Raw genomic sequence first — 18,577 nt, forward strand, 5'->3', positions numbered from 1 at the left:
TGCTTCCACCCATGTCTTTCTCTCATGAGAGTCCCTCTCTGGAGCTAAAGCTTTAGCTGAGGCTCAGATTTACTCTCCATTTACACCTCTCCACCCCTCCCTTCTTCCCCGTCCGTACAACGGGGTGGGCCCGTCCTGCCGCCTTAAAAATCAACTGGTATAATCTGAAGCAAGTGAAAGCAGCGACAAACGGGTCGAGAGGTCCTGACAGCAGGTTAGAATAGAGGGCAGGACGTACTTTATAGCTTCCAAAAGATGCTTTCTGAAGTTAAAAATAATGTTTCATGGTTGTAATACCTCTTTATACCTTTACATTTGTTTCAGACTTTTTTAACGTGTCATTTTCAGTCACCTGCCATCACGTGAAAAATGTCAAATATCTTTAAACTGTGGGCAAAACAAGACATAAGAAGAATTAGAATCAGATATTGTTTATTTTCTCTGACACAAACTTCTGTAAAAAGCCCAAAAATATGTTATTTGCACCCATCTAAACCAAGAGAGGGGTCAAATTTATATATTTAAGAGACAGTTTGAATCAATTATTAACATTTTTGTTAATTAATCATCTCTCCTCAGAATAAATCGGCCAGCACTGAACGAAATGACACTCTCCTACATCTCTTTAGGCTGAGGCATCAATGTTTGCTGCTTGACGTCCCCACGAAGAAGCTTTCACAACATCAACTTTACACAGCAGGGAATGAAGGGCGAGGAAAGAGGGGAAGGTAGACTCAGAGCCCACAGGTGGATGCTGGGGAAGAGGTGGGACTGTTGACATGCGTTTGTTTATTCAGTTTGTTCAGGCTTAAAAAAGTCGATAAAGATTTTTCTTTTCAGATTAAAATTTATTCCCCAAAACGACATAGTGCACCTTTAATCTGCTGATTATTTCACGATTGATCATTTAGTTTGTAAAATGTCAAATGTCATTGTGAAAAATGCTCATCAGACCATCACAGAGGCCAACGCGCCTCCAGATGGTGTCTTTTGTCCAACCAACTGTCCAACACCCCAAAACTCTTCACTTACTGTCATAAATGACAAAGAAAAGCAGCTCAATAATACATTTAAGAAGCTGGAACCAGCAGATGACATTTGACATTTTTGCTTTAAAAAAATGACTGAAAACAATTAATCTTTTATCAAAATAGCTGGTGATTAATTTTCGATTGACTCATCACTGGAGCTCTGATGGTCACGCTGACATTGTATTTTCTAGCTGTATTAATTTCTTTTGACATTAGCAGAGGCACTCTATAAAAACGGAAATGATGTAACTTGTAATGTATAACGTATGACATTGACTTCTGAAAACTTCCTTAAGAAACAACTTATGTATAAAATAATTGACTGGCTTATCCTGTCAATACCTGACCTAAACTAGTAGCATGGATGCTTATATCTGCTAATATATAACAATTCTGTAAAGCAGTCCTGCTCCAACATTTCCAGCAATATCCTATAATAATATAATATTTGGACCTGAGATGTTTAAGGAATACTGGGTCTATCAAAGCTATGCCGCATCGTTCATTGAAGAGGAGATCAGTTTCCCGTTCGGCAACACAGCCGATGTGCATGAAACAGTGCTCGTCTGATCTCTGCAGCATGTTTTGTCTGCGCCGAGCCGAGATCTGTGTCAGAGCAGCGAAAAACAAAGTCTCGCAATGACCCCATGCAAGAACAGACAACATAGCGATAAATTATTTAAGCAACAGATTTCTTTTCCTCATTATAGTCGTTCGTTAGACAAGGCTGGTGAGGAAACGTGCGTGACCTTGACTTTTGTTAACGGATTTAACAAGTGAAGAGCTGATGTTCCAGATTCGCTGATGTCAAACGAGGACAAGCATGAACAAAGATTATGTCTGAGCCAAAGAGAGAAAAAAAAAAAATGGGGCTATTTGCTGACTTTTTGACAGACAGGACAGGGAAGGAATGTAGGACAACAAAATAGCCTTGTTGGTGTAAAACTGCATATTGGACTGACCCCACAGGCTTCAAACAGATGGTGCTTCAATAATAAATATTTGGGGAAGGCTCCTTTAAATTGGATTACATTAGTGTAATCTCTGCAGCTATTTTAAACCATTTTGAGTGTGCTATCTCATCACAGTAGCTTTAATCCCTCTTAACTTTTGATTGTGTTTAAATTGATTCTCCTCGCACACATGGCTCCAAACTCCCACAGCCTCCCGCTGGTTCTCGCTGCAGACTCGCTCTCACATGCACACAGCACATGCACATGTTAAGTCGGGCATTGGAAACAAATATACACACAAATCAGACATAAATATTATTTATGGTTTACAGTATCACCTTGAGGTCACCGGCACAGATGTACCAGCCCACTCACGACAGGATGGAAGTAGTTCACTGGAGGATTTCTGTTCTCACTGATTTATGTAGAAGACTCGGTTCAAGAGTGCAAAAAACCTTTTGGGATGTTTCAAAAAAGGTAGGTCGGTAAGGAGCATAAGCATAAAATGGATAAAAACGATTCAGAGTAGCAGCCACAAGTTCACAAGCTTCCAAGTCTGTCTGACATACATGTTAAGCAACCACGAGTTTCCTGGGGAAGCGATTATTGGTGATATTTCTGGTGCTTGGCAGAACTAGTGTGAGTAAAAAAAGCATCATAATAGCTGATGCACCAGCAGCAATGTCAAGGGTTTAGAGGGGTTAGCTAAGTAGGCTAAGCAATAATAATAGTGTTAGTATATTCACTGGATAAAGTCGCAGTCGTTCCGGTTACGTGACAACATGCACAAGAAGATGTTCACATAACTCATGCTATACCCCGACATCATGGGGCTAGGAGTAAGGGCGGATACTAATGTTAGTTGTTTTCTTAATTTTCATGTAAACCCTTTGTGGGGCTCTCTGTAACAATTTGTAGCATTTTAAATGTTGGATTGTAACGTGACGTGAAAAGTGAGCCCATCTCCGTCTCTCTCGGCTGCCTGTACAAGCCTGTGGAGGATTTCTTTCAGTTGTTTAATGCTGCTGGACTGTGGATTTATTTATGAACGACTCTGGTCGGATTTTCCACGACAGTCCAAAGGATGTGACTTCATGCACGTTCTCGAGTGCCTCGCCTCAGTGCCTCTCTGGTACAGTAGGTAACGTTAGCTCAGAAATGGAGTCCGCTAACGCAAACACAAACTTTCAGCACAAGAGCAGAAGTTCAACAGAGCATCTTTGAATAAATGTTAACAACAGACATTTGTTACTTATTATCAGTTACTTAAATAATTGCGTAAATGCTTAATATTGTATTCACCAGTGTTAATAGCAGAGTTCAAAGTCAATTAAGCATCGGCCGAAGTGACAGCAGTTTTAGTACAAAAAGGCCAGTTTGAAAACGAGGAATGATCGTAGCCAAACCTATTTAATTAGACATGAACACCCAAATATCGTCTCAGAACAGACAAGCTGTAAACATAAAAGTGACATTTTGTCAGCTTAGAAAGTTCATATGTCAAGTTAGCTTGTTACAATCCCAAATCCAAAGAAGTCAGGATGCATAAATGAAAATTAAATGCAACAGTTTGCATTCCTGTTTTTTACCTATTCTCATCTGAATACACTACAAAGACAAAGATATTTAATGTTCAACTCATAAAATGTTTTTTTTTCATGCAAACATGCAAAATAGGTAAAAAAATCAGGGTTCTAGCAAACAGTTGTTAATTAAAACATCCAGCAGACACGCAGCAACAACAACATTCATTTAGTCTCGTTTGTGACAACCTCATGAACAGAAGTCTAATATCTCAAAATCCCCTTTAGCTCGTTTTTTTTATGTCTGGACCAACTCTTGGGAGAAATATCTGACTTTTCATTTCCTCACTGCCTCTGATACTGTATCATTACATTGTTTCTAGTAGGATTGATTCAAACGTTCAATCACTGTTAAAAAAAGAAGCTCCCCTGTAATTACTCACCGTTTAAACTATTTATTACCTTAATTTCCTGAACATTAAATCATCAGGAACACGATTACCATCATCACTACTGTGTGCACGTGTGATTTGTGTGAGCACACTACAGTTGAACAACCCTGTGACCCTCCTCACACGCCTGTCGTTTGTCCTCCCACTCTCCTTTCACTGTTTACTTACATGCATGATTATGCAGTTAAAGCACCAGAGGCGTGCATGCCTTACATGTCTCCTTATAGCTCTGACATCCAACACGTTTCACCACAATGCCCTCTGAACTAAACAAAGAGTCGGGCGAAAGGGGAAACAGAGAATTGGTTTCTATAGTCGGCGAGGGAGGGAGGGAGCAGCAGCAGGTTGAAGCTTTGATCACATGCAAATACCTCCCTCACAGGGGATATAGGTGTTTACGTGGGAAAACAAAGGCTCTCATTGTAGATGTGTGGATAAGTTAGGGGAAAGGTGCACAACGAGGGAATTAATTGAATTTAACTGTAGAAAAACAGGTGCCGCAACAATAAGTTACTGATGTGTTCTTGTGGCTGTGTTGGTCAGTCTGACTGTGACTACTGGATGCCAGCGGCCTTTTCATCCCAGCTGTCCATCACAAGTTCCCACAGTGCCCCATCGGCTAACTCTTGGGTCCTAGTGGCAGGGAATGAAAGGCAGACTGAGAGCTAATATGGGTCTGCAACCACAACAGAGCCCATAACCACCCTGCCGCCCCTCACACCGTCCCGGGTCTTTGAAGAAGATATTTATAAACCATTAGTGTGGCAGCGGGGCGAGGGGTTGGCTGTTTTATCTCCCAGATCTGTCATGTGTTACCAGGCACGAGGCGAGCTGTGCTGACAGAGTGACAGAGCGAGAGGGGCTGATAGGGCCGCTGCTGCACAAGTCCAGGGTCGAACATGGCGGTCTTGCCACTTCACCGCCTGTGGGACACGGGGAGGGCTTAATGCAGTGAGACTGTAATTAAGAAGTTGAGTGATCTGATTTCAGATTTCCTCCGAGCCTCTCATCAGAGAGGAATTACAGGCTTATCATCCGCATGCAACATCAGATACAGTACTTCAATGCCACCCAAGCTCATCATGGGAGAGGTGTGGGGTACGAATCATTTGAATGCAACATCTGGAGAGAAACTTCTCTCTCTCTCTCTTATGTGTCTGTATCCGTTTGTTGAAGAAATGGACATTTTGAGAAACAGTCAAACTCTTTTTGGCCGAGAGTTTAATGAGAAGACCACTCTCATGTCTTTCCAATATATATAAACCAGAAGCCAGTTAGCATAGCTTAGCATAAAGACTGGAAACTGAGGGAAACAGCTAGCCTGGCTCACTGAAAGTCATAACCCGACCGATACTGGATTGTTTGGAAGTTTTGAAACTTTGATATATTAGCCAACATTAACAGATGATAGATGTGGGCTTGTAGATTAACTTCCTAAATAACTTTCTAAAGCTACATTATGTAGAAATTGACAGTTTGTGTGATTTGGTGCCCCCCACAGTTTCTGAGTGCAATACAAATCCCAGGTCTGTAACAGTTTGTCAGGGCTAACTACAAACAAAACTTAATACGTCATAACAATGTTATGTGTTGAAAACTTGTTTGTTGAAGTAAACGTGTAACGCTGTGATCCGACCCTCTCACTGAAGTTACATAGTGCAGAAACAAGTGATGGGGGAGGCGGAGTGGCTGAGACAGAGACACCATTCACCCTGTTACAAGACACTGTACCATCAACATGAGTTTGAAGCTGTTAGTTTAAAGGTGAAAAAGTTACATAATGTTGCTTTAAATACTTTTTACATTCCTGTGCTGCAATTTCCAGCAGTTTAGATACACACCAATACCAATCAGAGCTGTGATTAATCATTGTTTTATGTAATCTGATGATTATATTCATGATTAATTGATTAATAATTTAGTCTATAAACTGGCAAAAAAGTTGAGTTTTGGACTCAACACTCTGTTGAGTCCAAAACTCAAAGATTTTTCATTTAATGTGATAAATGACAAAGAAAAGCAGCACATTCTCACATTTAAGAAGCTGGAACCAGCAACTGTTTGACAATTTGGCTTGAAAAATGATTAAACTGATTAATCAACTATCAAAATAGCTGGCAACTAATTTTCTTTTGATGGTCTGATTGGTCATAAGACTAATTCTAATACCAGTATATCATTATATCAGTATCAGCCAAGCCAAATGCGTAAAAAAAACAATTTACCATTTTGCGGTGGGTTTGTTGCCGGACTAATTCCAAGCACAGTGACACCTCGAACACTCGGCACATGACACTTTCATACAGCTTAAACAAACAAGACATTACATGTTAATTAGTGAGCTTTAGAGGGGCTGCTGGGCAGGTTTTGTTACCACTGGACAGAGTCAGAGTAGCTGTTTCAGTCTTTAACCTTCTCCAGGCTGCAGCTTTACATTCACACATGAGAGTTGTGTCGATCCTCTCCTCAGAAAGTGAATAAGCCAGGCCATTAACAGGAAAAGAGCAGGTCTGACTTCGACTCTCACCAGGCACTCTGAGGTTAAGTCTCGGTCCTTGTGGGGAATCAAAGCACTGATGGTATCATCAGTTCCCACAGCCAGAGCTGCTCCTAAACCCAACGTATAGATTTTATAAAGTGGAATCCAATCTATACAACTGACTGTGAGGCTACTGATCAATATGCCTCAGCAGGGGTCTCTTCGTGGATTGAGCCATTGTTTTGTGGAAAAAAAACACAATGAAATGAAAAACCTAAGTGCTATTTTGCCGAGTTTAGTAAATGCACAACGTTTTGGGGGCAGCACCAAAATCTGTAAACACAACATTCACTCATCACTCATACAGTTAAATTATAATTCCAGCAGATTAACAGATTAAAGTTTGTTTACAGGTCTCGGGGGAGTACTACTGTATATTTGTAAAGCCTTTTTTTGGCTCCAGAGGAAGCGGCATGTAATCCGATACATTGCCTTCCAGTGATGTCACACAGTAACTGAGCTGCATTGTGGGTAATGTAGGCATCAAAGCTGCATTTCCAGCAGATACAGAGCAAGGTTAGCTTTCATTTGAAGTTGTTTTTCTGGTCACCTGACAAATAAATATCTGACTCTTTGGCTGCTAACAGCTGCTAAATGCTCCGCTATGTTCAATAGGTAGTCGCTAACAATGTCTGTCTGCTTTTCCCTGCTGATCAAAGAGGGTACAGTTAAGTTTTTAGAGCCTTTTCTGCTCAACACCTGCCTACTTCTGGAAAAAAAAAAGTTGATATAAGCGATGCGACTGAAAAAACAGTTCAGTCTGACCAAAACAATGAGCTAAAAGACACTAAAGATGATGGGAACTGCTTTAGTAAATAAAAAATAAATCAACTGCTCACTGAAAACATCAAATTAAGCAGCTGCAGAAAACTTTGACTTTCTGATTTGGTAAAATCTGAAAATATCCATACAAATAAAACATAATCCAATTCTGTTACATAACAGAGTTAAATACTTTTCAATGTAAGATCAGGTTCAGAGATTTATAATCAAAGTCCCTTTGCAGTCACTGATATACAGTAGAGTACACCAGGTTATATTTAAACTACAGTAAGGTACATGTTCACCACACCTTATATCTCAACCTCTATCTTTACCTTAAGCACAGAAATGAGGTGATTAATTATTAACATCACCTGATGCCCAATCCATTACATAGCCTAAATCAATATTTATGAATCCTAATTCAAATCCTAATAATAGCATGCCATTTACACATGGATTTAGGACATAACACAACTTCACATACCCTCATAGAGCAGGGTAAACACACATGTGGGCAAAGAGTGAGAAAAGACTTTTGGATGTATGACGACGACCTTTGTAATGTTAGAAATGCTGTGATGAATGGCTCGAAATGAAAGTGATACAATCTTCACGTGCAGGAGAGTCTGGGCTCAGATGGTCCGTAACACATCTGATACACGCAGACAAACCTCAGCGACCCTCTCATCCACCCACATGTCCACCTACAGCACAGCTGAGGGGCCTGCAAAGGCTAAAAAGATGAGCGTGGCAGCTCAGAGTACAGAGACCAGAGGGAATAACTTAGCCCGGCATGTCTCCCACCTGAGCCCGGTTCACCTCCTGCTGCTCTGCTCTCCGCTCTAAACGGTCAGTTCACCAACATCACGAGTCCAGCTTGAGAAAGCTCATCAGACATCAGAACACTGCACAGAGGTTGTAGTGGCCATTTTGCCACATTTAAGGTTCATCTAATGTTTGGCCTTTATGGTTTGAAAAGAACAATTAATGCATTATATATTTTTTTGCAATTCTCTGTACAACAACACTGAATTACACGACTTTATAGGCTTTTTGTGCGACGATTGCTTCGACACCTGGTGCAATCTGTCCGTGCTGCATCTTTCCACACCACTGAAGTAAAGAAGATCATTAACGTGAGGTAAACTGTTACCCACTAGACCTCTTGATTGTTTGTGCTGCTGTGTTCCTGTTCAAACTCAGAATTTTAACATTTACAATATTAATGGAGGTAATGATACAAACTCAGAGATATTTATTTTCTCTAGAACTGAATGAACAAGCTGTTCTCAGAGGAAAATAAGGTCCCCGGAACAGTTTGAAGCTAGCATGGTGGCAGGGTCCGCCACATGTAAACAAAGTAAAACAGTATGAAGTTGTGTTGTCCTTTAGGGTCAGTTTGTTTATTCAGTTTACTCTGTCATGAAAAACAGAGTGTGTTTATTTAGTTTGTTTAGGCATAAAAAAACAGTCACTGAATCTTTCTCTTCTGTTAAAGTTTCTTCCCCAAAGCTACGTAGTGCACCTTTAATTTATGTGACGTAATATACAAATGTTTGTTTTGGAAACAGCATTTAGCATTTATTTGTAATTGAAGCCTAAAGTCAACACAGTCAACGAAACCTGAAATATTTACAGTGATTGTACCTTTGTTTAAGCATGACAGCATTATTGTAATTAATTTAACAACCTGTCAGATTATAACGATGTTTCACTGATTCTGCTCCGTCCGTATCTTAGCAATAAAGTTGGTGGATGAAGTGGATTCATGTCTTAAAGGAGTGATGGCTCTGCAACATGATTTTCTTTTAGGTAGTCAGACTATCGATGGAAATAAGCTGTAACTGACGCACAGACTTCAGGCAGCTTTTGGCAGCATATTGAGTTTGGTGACCGTCCTTCAACCACAGGCCATGAATTTAAGCCCCCCGTGTCGGCAAACATCCTTCAACACGACACTGAATCTTTACCAGCTGCGGGGCTGCTCGCCTGTTACTGACCCTGCACTTAGACCCTGCATGCTGCGGAAAGAGAATTTCCCTACAGGGATCAATAAAGTGTCACATTAGCGCCATAATGCACAGCAGGAAAGGAAAAGCAGGAGCGAAATTACCTGTACGAATCACCACGCCACATTAATCATGCCTGTGATTTGCGAGCGAGCCAAACAGACGACTACAAGCCACTTCACTCAGCAGTAAAATGTCACACATGATCACTGCCGGCTGCTGCGGAGGAAATAACTGCTGCTTAATGCTGCACGGCTGATGGACCTAACAACTGAACACCCTCTGAGGTGTAACTGAAGAAGACCTGCATGTTTTTTGTGATTTAAGACAATCGTTTGACATATATTTTGTTTAATAAATCCACAGACTGTACAGCAGCACGTCTTTTTGGTTTTTAAGAACAGGATATTAAGAGGAAAGCAGTTTTTGAGGTTGACCATAACTGCATAAATGTTCCTCTCATGGCATCTCATGATGTTTCTGACGCCCAAACTCTAAAATGATATCTGCAAAAGACATTTTTTATTTAATTATGTAGCTGCAGCTTTAACCACAGTGTGTTTAAGGGTCAGTTCACCCAAATTATCTCCCAAATAAATAATGACTCTCACTCTGGATAATCCACAGACCACACACCACTCATCAGTTGCCATCGAGAGCTATTTTCCACCAGAGAGAAAAACAATAGTTTAAAAAACATCCACACAGTGAGGTCTGTGGTTTATCCAATGTAAACATGCACATGTCGCTGCTGAGATTTTCAGATGTAACATTTAAAAATGTTGAGCTGCGTGAACAAGTGGATATTCAAAATCCTCCAGCTCCTCGACTTCACGTGAAACCTAAACTATCTGCATGGTCAAATATCGTGAAGGCCACGTCAGACTGACGACAAAAAACCCAAAATGGTGCCAACGTCATCTGGCAAGTCGCTGCGTTAGCGAATCAAATGTGTACTAACGCACATAACTTTGTTGTGTGTATACCGTACTTCTACACTTCACCTTGCAACGCACTAACAGAAGATAAAATGATTAAGAGGTCTACAAAACTTGGGATTGAAACATGTTTTCCACCGTCTGTGTAAGAACACGTATCGGTCATTTATGTAGGAATAAACCAACAAGTTGGTGATGGACCGGGCCGAGATGTAACTTTGGCTAATAATCACCTTCTGTGATGTTGTAATCCAGCTTTGCTCTGGACTTGTAGTACATTGTTAGGTTTTCACTGGAAAAGTCGGATTTTATTCAGTGGAACATGAAGATCTGCTGTTAGACTTCATGTTCTCCTGTGACAGTAAACTGATTTTCATTGGTTTAAAACTGTTTTTCAAACAAAACAAGCAATATGAAGATGTCACCATGGACTGAAGGAAATCGTGATTGTTTTGTTTCATTATTTTCTGACCAAACCTGGTGGCAAATGTCACCATCCTGTGGGATCATCTCACAGCTCGTCGTCTTTGCCCTGTTGGGACTCTTCTGTAGCGATGTCACCACCTTCACAGGTCTCAAATATTATTTAATTTGCAGGTAAAAATGTTATCTCAACTGACAGGAAAGGGATAGGGATTTTGGGATTTGGGTGCACAGATGAGTGTACATGGATATGTAGTAAAGGTCAAATGAAACACGTCTGTTTCAGAGATATATTATGTATTTTAGGGGACCAAAAATATTCACAACACACAAGATAAAAATTCAGATACGTCACAGAAAAAACAATCAAGTGAAACACTAAAGCATCCCAATATCTCTAACTAATTGTGAGTAGCGTTTGTACAAACCTAGAAAAAACACGGGCAAAGACGTGAGAAAGAATTGAACCTTTCCTTTAAATTGGCGACAGATTGAAGAGCAGATTGGTCTCGCAGGACGATCAGCAGTGAGTGAGCGAGGGACGGGCTGAGCGATTAAGTTTAAAAGAGCCGGAAAAGAGCTTTTCTTTGTTTACAGCCGCTGATAGATTCCCAATAAATACCAAATACACTCATAAACACACAATCGAGAGAAACTGTGGCAAACGTGCTGAACCGTATAATTGAGCTGCTGAACCTAAAACCTGCGTCACTTCTTGTTGTCCTGAAAACGAACTAAAACGCACACACACACACACGCACACAGACTAACATGCACACAGACTACATGCATCCCACACAATTAAGAGCTGCAGTAATTTAGGAGACGTGTGAGGTCTGTGATCAACGTGGATTAAATCAAAGTGCAAAAAGGATTCGATGGCTCCCACACCCTGACATGATAGATTAAGCCAAAGAGGCTTTTAAGGCCTCTCGAGGGTCTGCTGCCTGTGAATGCATTATAAACTGTGCCTCTGACTTGGGATTAGATGGAGAACAGTTGCTCCCCTGAGACTTGACCATGTGCCGTCTCTGTGTAATGGTCAAAGACAAATGAAAGAGATTTATTCGCTCTAATCCTCTTGAGCTACTTTACTTTTCACTACGATAAGTTGATGGATAAGAAGATGGTGCCTTAATGACAACACACCTGCCAAGAGGCATTTACTCTGAGGTGGAGGCCCACAAACAAACGGGTGAAGAGCATGAAATCAGGGTGTTCTTCAGTCTGGATCGCAGTCATCTGTGTTGTACATGATTTGTAGCAATCATCTGAATAACAACGAATAAAATGAGTGAAAAATATAACGCTCGGAGCCCTGAGCGATGTCGTTAACTTTTTGTGCAAAACCCCCAAGATATTATCACAATAAATAAGCTGGAGTATGTTTGGTATTTCTTTGCTTGTTTGGAAAATGATATTAACAATTCAACAATGAACTCTTCACCCTCTGGATCCTCAAATAACTTTATTTGTATACCACGTGAGGATACTTTCACACAGTATCTTATTTTTGTTTGTAGACAAGAAGACATCTTATTATTGAAAGAACTTACAATACAATCAGGTCATTCAGTAATTTACAGTTGTTTTTAATGAAAAATGCACAAAAATGAGTTTCACTTCACATGTGAATAGACTTACATTTTCTCCTTTAATAATATTTAGTATGATTATCACTAAAGATTTGTGTGTTCCCAGTAGCTTTATACTTTCTTAAACTGACAAAGGAAAAGTCTTTACAGCTGAGTTTGTGCTAAAAAAACAAAGATCCATGTGTGTTATGACCGTTTAAAGGTCCAATTTTGTAAGATAGTTGATTGTGTCTCATTCCCAACTCGTCAAATACTGACGCTGTGGGTTCAACAACCCAAAATGGAGCCATACAAAAACAAAATGAATGCATCTGCTAACATTTACCAAACTGAACTCCAGAGGGTCGAAACACTTTTACTAATCGACTACTCGTTTTCACGACGCATCAATTCTTTTACATTAGACGTTACAAAGCAAAGATAAAGACAGCAAAAGCAAAAGAGGGGAGAGGAAGGGGCTATATTCAAACCAGGCTGCTTCTGTGCTCACATTTGCTTTCTCTAGTTAGTCTGAGAACTGACAGTTTCTGATTGAACTAAAAGCAGATTAAAAAATATATCGGCCCTGATGATCGGCGTGGCCAATCATCAGGGCCGATATTTGAGCATTTTTCTGATTATCAGCATGTTTTCAGTGTTTATCCTTCATTCATTCATTTAAAAATGCAATACTTTGGCTCTGTGGTCTCCCTCAATGTCCAACCCACAACACTATCTGACTGGATACATGTCACAAGTAACAGCAAACACTGAATCTGCAAAGTAAATAGTGACTAAAGCTGTCAAATAAATGTAGCGGTGTGGAAGAATAAAGTAGCAGAAAAAGGGAAACTTTTCAAGTAAAGTACCTCAAAATTCTAAAAAAGTACATTTCATCACTTGTTCTTCTAAATTTTGACACAAAGATTTAGATTTTTTTTACTGAAAACAACATTAAACATTTGAGATGTGCGTATATTTTTCCAAGCAAGGTATCAAAAAAGCATTTTTTGCATTTTTTAAAATGGTATCCAGCCCCATGTTTGTGTTAATTCATATTCTTTTGGATTTGGACGTTTCAAAAACAGATGATAGCGTGTTTACTCCAAGAACTGTAGAGTAGATGTAGGAATTAATAAAGGGAAAACCCTATTGCATGTTGTTTTTGTTGTACTTTCAAAATAAATGTCACTTTTCCAGACACCAAGCACAATAATATCACATAAAATAGACATGAAAGATAAGTGGATTACAAAGTCAAAGTCATCAAACAAATATTATACATGGATAAAATGGTGTTAAATAATTTTATATTTTTTTGGGTGTGTTATCTGGTTAAACATCTTGATATATATAAATATATAAAAACACCTTACATGAAAACAACACTCCTGTTTCAGACAAATCACTGGAAGCTCTTTGACGGCAGTATTTCTGTGGTGCTCTGTGTGTCTTATGCTGCACAATACGCATCAAAGTGCCTTGTGTAAATCTGCAGTTCTGTTCAGATCCGAGCGACAGTTGGGAGCAAAGGGGTTAAGCCTTTAATTCTGCCACAGTTCAACAGAGCATCGATTAGTCTGGATGGATGGACGAGGCCACTGATGGAGGAGAAAGTTGTGGAGGAGGCGATTATGGACGGAGACGTAAACAGAGTGTTTGTGTGGACATAAAATAAAACATTAATTTTAGTGCATCGTTTGCTGTGTTGTGTGTGCTTGTGTGTGTGTGTGTGTGTGCGTGTGTGTGTGTGTGTGCACTGTGAGGATAAATGTCGACACTCGTGTGCGTTTTCCTGCACTGGCCATTAAAGCCAGGCACAGGACTGAGCGGCGCTCGTTGCCTTTTAACCTCAGCGGCCTCACACCAACCCTCCACTAGGAGACCCCCTTCCTCACGGCTGTGTCCATCTGCAGCAGCCTCCCGGATAAACCATCACTGTTTCTTGGGCCAGGTCGCTAAGCCGCCTCTCTACGCTGTAATCTTGTTATCGGCCCAAGCTGGCTTTAGCAGGGAGGGAGATGAGATGGACAAAAGTCGTACACAACAAGACATCATAACATGACCACTGTGCTTTGACGCGGGAGACAATCGCATTAAAGGACAGAGACGGACCTGTTGGTGAGCGTGGCCGGGCTGTGTGTGGGTGTGAGCGCAGTTAATATTATTGTATCAACACGTTCATGTGTGCTTGATTGTTGTTCTTTGTCATGAAAACAGAGTCTACAAGTATATTTTAGTCTATAATCAGTTGTAGCTGTGGCTTTATAACCATTGAAATACCTCTGTTGCACATTTTATTTCACTTTTGTGTGTAATTTCTGCTTTCTACACGTATCAAATGACACAAATCGGATAAAAAGAGCAGTAATTGCAACATCAGTGCTCTTAAAAACACTTACAAATCATGAAACCGATGTATTGTTTCAGATTTTTTTTTAGATGAAGCTCACGATTGTCAGGAGGCTTTTAGATCGTGCCACAGCAAACTCGTGTGCATCAAATGCAGCATCTACTGGTTTGAGAAGGAAAAAGTAGATCTAAAAAAGGTCCCAGTAGCTTGTTTTTCATCTAGTCCTTGAAAACTGTGAAACTGATCCAACCTCAGAATCGTCTTCATCTTCTTTTTGGTGTAACAACCCATTCATTCTTGACTCCATTGTGTTTTTATGACCACAAAACACTGTAGTGTCCATCTGGATTTGAAGAGTAAAGCAGTTGAAACACTATCCTGGTGAAACAAAGCGGCTTTCTAACCTTTGTTTAAAGCCATTTCGAGGAAAACAGTCTTCTAGGAAGAAAATTGAGCTCCTCGGGGCACAAACCATTGTCCAGTCCTTCAGCTAAACCGATTAGGTCTCAGTGTTGGTAAACTGCTGCGCTCCCCTTACCCCACCCCACCCTCTCAAAAGAAGTATAAATACAACTGTAATTAGATAGAGGGATTCACTTTTATCCGCAAAAAGACAGATATAGTGGAAATTAACTCCTGATAGCCTTGTATCACTCTAAATTGAGATGAAATCATATTTTAAATCCAGTAGATTGGGATTTTTATAAGGATTCAGATGAAATTGTACACTCTCATAGATACCAGACACCTAAATAAACCTGATTTTCCTTCAGAATCCCTTCATTATTCCCAGAAAAATGAAGGGATGTGTCAAAAAACACCCCATGTCACCATGTTAAAGAAAGTCAAAAATGTTATCTGGATCTGTACCAAAAGGTAACGAGGTCTATTCTGGGCTGAGAGGTGATAATAGAAACTTGGAGCAATTTGGCGGACCTCCGGCCTTTATGAAGGTATCTGTTTGACCCTGACACTGAACGTCTCATGTCCACCAGCGCTTTTAAGGAAACATGAAAAACTTAAGCAAGATAGTATTATAGTTTTGCTTTATTAATGTAGTGTAAAACTGCTTGAATAACAATCCTGCTGACCAGCCGGTGTGATCAGCAGCTTTTGTGATTTTCCACTATACCGAGACATCAGGTTGCGTTTCTACAAAAATTGATCGTTCCTTTTTGTTCTTTTAAGGAAAGAAATAGGAAAACTAGAACTTTCACAGCAACGACTGGATTGATCTGAACAAGGCCTCAGAAAACGAGACAGGAAACTGGCGGGCTGACAACATGCAATGCAAGGTTTAAGCCACTGAAGTGAATTAACCTGCGGTGACTTCTTGACCTAGGTACTCACAGTATGACATTCACTGGCTACTTCAGCCTCTTGATGCCTCGATATCTGTTACACTTTATATTTGACTTGTGTAATATCTGAACACAGATTCTGGCACTTCAGAGCAGGATGTCAACGTCCGACACTTATAGCGCGATAAAACTATCTGGTTCAAAACGCTGCCCATGCTCTTGTGTTTCTTACTTGACTTGTCATCTGGGTTTCAAAATTCAAAGCGTCCTCTGTTCTCGCAGTGGAAGCTGCATGTCCTTTAACCACCGCAGCTCTATAATTTCTGTGACTGCCGCAGTTCCACTAATTTTCTCATTTTAAATCAGGGAGGACGTACAAGTGCACTGATTAGAAAATCTAAATGCAGGACTGTCATCTCCACTCCAGGATTCTGCTGAAAACTCCAGCAGGATGTCCGTCCACACTTTGTTCTTCTTTTGGGCAATTAGTCAGTTTCAGTGCGGCGGAGAGGAGATGAATAATGAAACGCTGTCTTTAACGCTACAAACCAGCAGATGTTTTAGTCTGAATCATTGATTAATCACAAACTGCATGTGACCGCTACAATGTGAAAATGGAGCAGTGGTAATTTTTAAGGGCTATTAAAATTATAAAAGAGCTATTTTTCGCCTCCAGATTGAATAATAACACGTCTCCGTGATAAAGTTATTTGCAGCCACTGACGATCAAATTTTATTCTTTCAAGCGCTTAAAAGCAGCCGTTAATCTCTGCTTTCGTGCCGGTCATTACTGTGACTTTTGAAAACCAGGGGTGTAAAAAGATTTTCTCTTATCTTTTCTAGTCTCCAGGCTTCTTTTTAATTAACCGTAGGAACAAAAACAATCCTGTCACCTGGGTTTACAAAACAATATGTGGGATTTTATCATCGTCAAAAGGGTTCAAAAACTGGCTGTATTTCACACCGTGACGTCAAAAAGCAAAATACAGTAAGCAAAGCCAGCCACAAAGTCTGAAATAGAAACTCAAAACAAGACAGAGAGAACAAGGGAAGATTTAAGAAGAGATGATCCTTTACAGAGTTTGTACAGATAAACGGAGACACAAATAATACAACAATACCGTCTCAAGCAAAGTGGTACTCGGTACTAGTGCTTTGACGAAGAGCTGGTTGGTGAGGAGGTACCGAAGAATACGGCAGATGTGCTGGACACAAGTGTTTTCATCAGGATATCGACCGGTTGAGCATGTCTCAAAGAATGACGTTCACAATGGCCTGAAACACAGCTGGAGCACCGGTGAGGCCAAGAGACATGGCCAGGTGCTGGAAAGCGGCTGTCAACTCATCCCCTTCCCTTATCCTTACTCGATGATATGCATTTATAAGATCGAGCCTCGTAAAGATCTTAGTACCTTGCAGAAGAAGGAGGGGGAACCAGATTTTGATGGTGATGTCAATCAGGCCTCGGTGGTCAATGCAGGGACAAAGCGTTTATCTTGTCAGCCGAGAAGAAGCTGGGACTGGGGAAGTGTTGAGAGTCTCTAAACGTGCTGCTAGCTGCTGGAGTTGGTCACTCAGAAGACAAACCTGGCTACTGATGAAAGCCTCGAACCTTTAGTCTCTCACCCCGAGACTAAACTGAGGTGAGCTCAGAGTGCAGCATGCATTGAGTCAGTTTTTGACCAGTTCGTACTGTAACAACTGGTGAAATCACAGGCAAGACGGCTCAATTTCACGACTCAGAGACAGAGTCTTCCAAAGGAAATCTCTGGGGATGGTTCCTGACGGTTTGAAAATGCCAGGCGCTCTGCCGCGAAGGGAAGTCAGCAATCCAGTTTTACAAATCATTGTTTTAAAGGTTGCAGATTTTCAGCGATCCTCGAAAGCACATTCACAGCTATACTGACAATACCGTCACACGCTCCGAGATAATAGCCTGTTGGTTTGAAATTTTACAGGAATTTTTCAGTGGTCACCTTCACAAACGCTTCTGCTTCCTCCCAATACTTCGAAACATGTTGTGGAGACGGTCGTTTCATGCTTCTCACATTTCATCTTCAGGGAAACGTCTTCACATATCTTGACTGTAGAGCATAGACAGCTTAATCTTTTCTCCTGTATCTCACCAGCTTCAGAATAAACTCTACATTTTTTTAAAGGTGGTAGATTTTTTACCTGAGAAAGTTCATGACTTCAGCTTCCCATCTGAAATGGAGCACATTTGATGTTGGGGGCTTTGCAGGTAAAGGTGCCATGGTTACCGTTCTTATCAGGTCTGAGCAGGTTTCTTAGAAGCAGCTGTGTGTCGCCAGATCAATTTAGAGGACCAACCAACCTCTGGGCTGGAAATAGAAATGAGCAAATTCCCCTCCTGAAAAAAACCCATATAAGGTAAGACTTCTCCTAATATACAGTATGTAGCTCAATGCATGACTGCCTGCTGCCACTTCGCTGACAGAGATACAGGAGAGCGACTCACAAAGCAGCTCCTGTTTTTGGATACAGGTCAGGTTTATTTAATTTCATATGATTTTATTAAAAAAAAAAACTATTTTTCAGCACTCACACGAGTATTTCACAGTGGATAGGAAAGTGGTGATTTAAACAGCTTTACCACCCAGTTACTGTGTACGCAAATTGCCTGCTGATGCGGTTTCCAATGATTTATTTGGACTTTTATGCAAACACGGTGCCAGAGAAAGGTTCAGTGGAGTGA

The 18,577-nt window shown here is 40.6% G+C and overlaps 1 protein-coding gene across 2 annotated transcripts in view; it reads right to left on the reverse strand.

Annotated features, from left to right (window-relative positions):
- Positions 1-18,577, reverse strand: part of esamb (endothelial cell adhesion molecule b) — a 42,928-nt gene that overhangs the window by 10,663 nt on the left and 13,688 nt on the right. The window contains exon 1 of one of the 2 annotated variants that reach the window (XM_084351733.1): positions 18,037-18,114. The exons of the other annotated variant lie outside the window; for it this stretch is intronic. The gene's annotated coding sequence lies outside the window, so the exon portion shown is untranslated. Of the gene's footprint in view, positions 1-18,036; positions 18,115-18,577 lie in introns of those variants that run through there. 2 annotated transcript variants of the gene reach the window in all.

The sequence above is a fragment of the Pagrus pagrus genome, assembly GCF_965226575.1.
Source record: "Pagrus pagrus genome assembly, chromosome: 4".
NCBI lineage: Eukaryota > Metazoa > Chordata > Actinopteri > Spariformes > Sparidae > Pagrus > Pagrus pagrus.